Source organism: Trichechus manatus, unplaced genomic scaffold, assembly GCF_000243295.1.
Source record: "Trichechus manatus latirostris isolate Lorelei unplaced genomic scaffold, TriManLat1.0 scaffold00113, whole genome shotgun sequence".
NCBI classification, from domain to species: Eukaryota; Metazoa; Chordata; class Mammalia; order Sirenia; family Trichechidae; genus Trichechus; species Trichechus manatus.
Window position 1 is genome coordinate 1980449 of NW_004444049.1, and position 7223 is coordinate 1987671.

Sequence of the window (7223 nt, forward strand, 5' to 3'; positions counted from 1 at the left end):
TGGGTCCCCTCTCTCCACCCCCACCCCAACTCTCTCGGCCACACGGGGCCTGGGTCCCCAGGCTCCAGCTTGGAAAGCCGTGAGTGTGTCCAAAGACCACAGGAGTCAGGACCCTGGGTTTCAGATCTCACGCAGCTGCCAACATCAAGTGGGACCTGGAACAAGCCACCCCACACTTCTGCGGTCCTCAGATTCCCTGTCTGTAAAATAAGTCTTGGTCACCTCTGGGATCCGTTTCTGGTGCTGAAATCTTAGGATGCCAGGATTCCACCTCCAACGCAGCACAGGAGCCCCCTCCCTGACCCCTTGAACGCTCCCAGTGGTGGGGTGCTCAAGCTTGACACCAAATGGGGGGATTGGTGTGGCAGGGCATGGCTGCCTCAAGATGCCCTCGGGGTCCCTGGAAGGCTCCTCCCAGCTAGGGGACCAGCGAAAACCCAGGACACAGGAAGAAATTAGAATGTCAGATAAACAACAAATTGTTTTAAGGGTAAGTATGCCCCAAAGATGGCATGAGACATACTTACACTAAAAAAATTATGTGTTGTTTATCTGACTTCAAATTTCACGGGACATCCTGCTTTTCCGTGCTAAGTCTGGCGTCCTAGTCACCGAGTGCGGCTGTGACAAACACCCCGGGTGGGTGGCTGTAAACAACAGGAATTTATGTTTTCTCAGTTCAGGAGGCTAGAAGTTTGAATACAGGGAAGCGGTTCTAGGGGAAGGTGCTCTCTCTGTTGGCTGGGAGTAGGGGGATCCTTGTCCCTTTCACCTTCTGCAGCCCCCACGTTGCTCGGTTCCTTGGTGATCTTCATGTGACGTCTGTCTTTCCCCCTCTTTGTGCTGGCTTCTGTGTCTGTTGTTGTTGTTAGGTGCCATCCAGTCAGTTCTGACCCATAGAGACTCTCCGCACAATGGAACGAAACACTGCCGGGTCCTGCGCCACCCTCACAATCGTTGTTATGTTTGAGCCCACAGGTGCAGCCACTGCATCAATCCATCTCGTTGAGGGTCTTCCTCTTTTTCGCTGACCCCCTACTCTACCAAGCATGATGTCCTTCTCCAGGGACTGGTCCCTCCTGATAACATGTCCAAAGTATGGGAGACGTAGTCTCGCCATCCTTGCTTCTAAGGAGCATTCTGGCTGTACTTCTCCCAAGACAGATTTGTTGGTTCTTCTGGCAGCCCACGGTATATTCAATACTCTTTGCCAACACCACAATTCAAAGGCGTCAATTCTTCTTCAGTCTTCCTTAGTCATTGTCCAGCTTTCACATGTACGTGAGGTGATTGAAAACACCGTGGCTTGGCTCAGGCGCACCTTAGTCCTCAAAGTGACGGCTTTGCTTTCCAACACTTTAAAGAGGTCTTTTGCAGCAGATTTGCCCAGTGCAATGCATCTTTTGATTCCTTGACTGCTGCCTCCATGAGTGTTGATTGCGGATCCAAGTGCAATGAAATCCTTGACAACTTCAATCTTTTCTCCATTTACCATGATGTTGCTTATTGGTCCAGTTGTGAGGATTTTTGTTTTCTTTATGTTGAGGTGTAATCCATGCTGAAGGCTGTTTCTAATCTGCTCCTGCATCTAATCTGCTCTTTTTCTAACTCAGAAAAGATTAGGTTTAGGACCCACCTCACGCTGATATAATCTCATTAACATGACAAAGAAAACTCTGTTCCCAAACGGGATTCTATCCACAGGTACAGGGTCAGGATTCCAGCATATTTCTGTTTCAACACACAATTCAATCCGCAACATCTGGAAGCCCTAATTCCTTGCTGTACTTTCCTGAGCCTCCGGGATGGCTGCATACCCTGTTCCCCAAGGTAGGTCTTATGGAGGGGCCGTGACTCTGGAGACCAGGACAAGGAGGTCGCCCTTCTGCATGGGCCTGACTGTGGGGCTGTGCACAACCCCATCCCGCTCACCCTTCCATGGGGGAAGTACATGTTTCCCAAGGGGCTGTGGGGCAGTGTCATGAGATCGTCAGTGCCCGGTGACTGTGGGCACAGCTGGGGTGCTGGTAGTGCAGCCTCTACGGTTGGCCTTCTACTGGCCCCCCACCGCCCAGTCACAATCACAGGAGAACCTTGCTCTGAAGCTCCGCTCACTCTTGCTCCTCTGCCCTCTGGTCTGCTGGAGTCTCCTTCTCTCTGGCCAACCAGTCCCCACACCTTTGCCCTGTGAGATCAGCCTGCCCTGGAGTTTGGGGCACCCAACTCCACCCCTGAATCCCCTTTCATCCCTGGGAACTTTGGGTTTAGGATTCCCAGCAAATTGCCCTTAAGTCAAGGCTGGACATTTAACCCATCGAGGACCTCCAGCACTCAAGGCAAAGGAGCCCTGGTGGCTCAGTGGTTAAGCGCTCAGCTCGTTGGCAGTTTGAACCCGCCAGCTGCTCCCAAGGAGAAAGATGTGGTAGTCTGCTTCCATAAAGATTAAAAAACAAAACAAAGCAAAAATTAAACTCATTGCAGTTGAGTTGATTCTGACTCATAGTGACCCTATAGGACAGAGTAAACTGCCCCATAGGGTTTCCAAGGAGCCACTGGTGGATTTGAACTGCCGACCTTTTGGTTTAGCAGCCTGAGTGAGAAAGTGTATGGGACAGTTCTACTCTGTCCTGTAGGATCGCTATGAGTTGGAATCGACTCGATGGCACACAGTTAACAGTCCTCAAGGGTATCTCCCAGCTCTTGGCCTGGAGGGTCCTGTGGGGGGTCAAGATGGAGCCACCCCTCCTTGTTGCCTGCTCCAGGCCGGGCACTGCCCTCCTGAACAGAACCAGCATGCTGCTCCGCAGAAGTTACGCTGTAGCTGGGGGAGGCAAGCCTGGTCGAAACCCACAAGAAGATGACCCAGCCCCTCAGAAGGGGGCGTGTGAGGAAGGGCCCTGGGAATGCTAGAGGAAGGGGCCCCAATTTTAATTCAAGAGCCTCGCTGAGAAAGAAGGCAGCCTGTGAGCATTAACTGGGGGCCGGTGCGGGGGAGCCAGCAGGCGGATCCGGGCTGAGCTAAGTGTTGGGTTGGCAGTGCTCAAGCCCAGGGGCAGGAAAGGAGGGATGAGGAGGCTGGAGTGGCTGGAGGAGGGACAGAGGGAAGGAGGATATGAGGGTGGGCCTTGGGGGCCACGGCAGACTTGCGCTTGTACTTGGACTGTAACCCGAGGCTTTGGACAGTTTTGAGAGGAGCAGGGGCCTGGTGTGATTTGCATTGTAAGAGGGCCACTCTGGCTGCTGGGCTGAGACCAGGCCATGGCGAACAAGAAGCAGACGTCAGCCAGCAGGCCCCCGGAGCTGCCCAGGCTTTTGGGCTGGGGCCTGGGACCAGGGCTGAGCTGGGAGGCTGCAGATGGGATGCTTGGGGGAGCAGCTCTTTGCAAACATCACGGCGCTGGCCAGCTCATCGTCCAGCTGGGCTGCCTCCCCGTCTTCGACTTCCATGACCACTGACCTTCAGCTTTGAGTGGCATTTGTTTTTCTCCTTTTCAGTGAATGATTTCTTTTCCGGTTTATCAAATGCACCCACCATGCTTGCTCATGAGCTCACAGACCCCAAAGAAAGAACGCCAGGAATTTCCCAGCAGGACCTGGGCCAACCTCCCCCCCTCCCCACCCCAGGCATCTCCGCCAGCCCCCTCACCCCTGCCAGACCCCACGGCTCTGTGGGAGCAGATTACATGCTCCAGGACCCATTCTCAGCTCGGAAAGGTCCCTGGCCGGCAGTGAGCATCAGGACGGCTGGGCTGCTCTCTCATGGGCACTTCTGGAAGCCGCCACCATCCGATCAGTGCCCTGGCTGGAGCGAGTGGAGACCCAACAAGAACAGTGAGGAGGCAGCTTGCGGAAGCCGGAGCCCCGCCCCAGGTGGGTCAGCCCCACTCCGCTGCTCACTCTTGGACAAACCACGTATCTTCTGTTCTGTCCGCTGTTCAGCTGCAAAACAGTATTTAGGAGGCTCAGGGTGCTGGGGTCCTTAATTAAGCCGTGTTTGCTAAGTCCTTTCAGGGCTTCAGATGAAAGCGACGATTGAAGTATAAAGTGCTGCCTCCCCGTCTCTTGCTTGGGCCGAGCAGGAGTCGGAAACCAGGAAAGAAGAAAGGGGAGGTCAAGGTCACTGGGCCCCCAGCGCTGCAGGTCCTGTTCAAGGCTGGGCCCTGGCAGCCGGCAGGACTGGGCTGGGGCAGGGTCCCCGCCACTGTCCCCACGTTGACCTAGGTGACGCCGCCACGGGTTCTGCCTTGTGGGCAGAGCCTACCTCCCTTAGAGTGGCGTTCGAGGCTCCAGGTGGTCACACGGCCCGACCACCCCAGCCAGCCTGGTCCTCGCCGTCCTCACACCGGGCCACCTCCGTGTCCCTGTCTGCTCTTCTCCCGCCCAATGCCCCTGCCCCCTCTGCCTTTGTCCTGCTCCCTGCTCGTCCTTCCAGGCCCTGCCCTGCCCCAGGCATCTCCCTGCCTGCTGCATCCATGGTGACCTCCGGCCTCTGTGGTCATGGTTCGTGGGTGCACAGGCGCCCTGGCTGGGCGTGTGACAGCCAGAGTTCCTCAGCCCTGGGGTCCCCGGAAGCAGTATCTGGGGAGTCCCCCAACCTCAGACACTGGCTCAACCGCCAACTCCTAACTGGCCCACGTCCCTCCAGGGCTGAGAATCCAGTCTTCCTGGAGCATCTTTTTATCCATGAACAACCCCATTTCCACCTCTGGAATATTCCGAACTCCCCTTCCTCATCTCTGTGCCCCAGCTCCTCACCCAGGCCCTCTGCAGGAAGCATGGTATAAGATGACACACGGCCCCTCCCAGCGGCAATCGGCTCTGAACCCCCCCCTTAGCCACACCTGGGGGGCTGGGACCTTTCCTTCTTTTGTTTCCCCATGCCCCCAAGCCCTTCCCAGCCATCTAGGACAACAGTTTGCAAAGGGCAGCAGCTCTGGGTCTGGCCAGGGCTCTTCAGGGAGGGTCTGTGCTCAGAGGGTTCCTTGGACAACCTGGCCCCCAAGCTGGGGCCTGACAAGGTCTGCCTCCCCTTCCTCTTCCAGCCCTGGGGCCTGTGCACCAGCTGAAGTCCTGACCCACTAGGTTCTCGCCCAGGTAGCTCTGAGGGGTGGGGCCAGCCCCTATCCCAGAGTGGGAACCAATGGCCCACAGTCCCCAGGGGAGCGGCAGACAGATGGTCACCTCAAGGCGCCAGTCTCCCGGAGAGGGCCCAGCAGGGACTGTAGAGCCCCACCAGAGTGTAAATGGGAAGGGTCTTCCTGGACAGGGATTTGGCAGCGAGGGCAGAATAAGAAAAGCAGTTCCCCTGGCCCAGCAGGTCAGCCCCAGGCTTGCGCCTGAGGAGATTATCATGAACACGCGCAGAAATGGGTACATTCACTCCAGTGGGACCGTACAATGGTGCAGTCTCTGTGGAAATCAGTATGGCGGTTGCTCAAAAAGTTGAACACAGAGTTTGCATATGACCCAGCAATTCCACTCCTGGGTCTACACCCAAGAGACTTGAAAACAGGACTCAAACAGAGCCTTGGACACCAATGTTCACTGCAGCACTATTCACAATAGCCAAACGGTGAAAGCAACCCAAGTGTCCATCAACAGATGAACAGATAAACAAAATGTGGTCCATCCATACAAGGGAATATTACTCAGCCATAAAGCGAAATGAAGTTCTGATACATGCCACCACATGGATGAACCTTGAAAATATTATGCTAAGCGAAATAAGTCATACACAAAAGGACAAATGTTATAGGATCCTGCTTATACAAAATATCCAGACTGGCTACAGGTTTTAGCGGAGCTTCCTGACTGAGACAAACTAGGCAGAAAAGCCTGGCGATCTACTTCCAAAAATCAGCAAATGAAAACCCTATGGATCACAATGGTCTGATTCACATCCGATCGTGGGGATCACACAGGACCAGGCAGTGTTTCATTCCATTCTGCCTGGGGTCACCATGAGCTGGGGGCTGACTCGAAGCCACCTTACAACGACAGAATAGGCAAAAACATAGAGACAAAAGTTTAGTAGTGGTTACCAGGGGCAGGTGGGGGAGCAAAAACAGAACGGCTGCAATGAGGACGGGTTTCCTTTCGGGGTGATGGAATATTCTGGATCTCGGTAGTGATGACAGGTGTATGGCATGGTGAATTTACTAAATACCACTGAACTGTCCACTTTGTAACGGTTGAAGTGGTAAATTTTATGTTGTGTGTATCTTACCACAATAAAACAGATTGTTACAAGCCAAAAAGGAAACAACCCCATAGTTCAAAGGCATCAATTCTTCTTCGGTCTTCCTTATTCATTGTCCAGCTTTTGCATGCATATGAGGTGACTGAAAATACCACAGCTTGAGTCAGGCGTCCCTTAGTCATCAAAGTGATGTCTTTGTTTTTCAACACTTCGAAAAGGTCTTTTGCAGCAGATTTGTTCAGCGCAATACGTCGTTCGATTTCTTGACTGCTGCTCACATGGGCATTGACTGTGGATCTAAATAAAATGAAATCCCTGACTAGAGTTTATACTCTAATATTAAAAATGATGAAGAAAGTTATTCATTGTTACAGAAAGATGTTTCCAAGATAAGTGAAAAAAAAAAAACCCAGATTAGCAACCGTTTGAATAGGACGATGTCTGTAAACTATAAATGTATGTAACCGCACATACAGAAGGTGCTAGAAGAACAGACAGCCATGTGCCCACACCGATTGTCTCCTGGAGACGGGTTGTAGCGTTTCTGTGAGCATATGCACACTTCTTCGCAGTTATTTCTAAATTTCCCACAACAAACCTTTGTAATTAGAAAACGTCTCATAGCAGGAAGAAGAAACGAGAAGTCTCAAGACCTTTCTGAAAGTCCTGCCATTCCATCCTGGGACACAGAGGTGTGGGCTGAGGGTCACCACCTGCCACCCTCTCTCCAGGGTCTGGGTATTGGCGGTGTGTGAGGAATGGGCGGCCAGAAGCCCCCAGAGCCTGCCCATCACCCAGCCACTGACCCTCCCGGGGGAAGGAGGCCCGGATGCAGAGAGGGGAGTGGGCAGGTATCCCAGACCCAGTGAAGGCCTGCGATTTGTTGTTGATTCATGATTGATTCATTAGTTTGTTCATTGATGACTGAGTCATTCATTGGTTCATTCACTCTTTGGTTTGCGCATTCATTGGTTCATTCATTCTTTGGTTTGTTCATTCATTCATGCCTCTGTGGGACCTGACA

General features: G+C 53.2%; 1 pseudogene; it reads right to left on the minus strand.

The window, feature by feature from the left end:
* LOC101353768 (phosducin-like protein) overlaps window positions 1-3447 on the minus strand; it is a 12905-nt pseudogene extending 9458 nt beyond the window's left edge.
* Between the last annotated feature and the right edge of the window lie 3776 nt (window positions 3448-7223).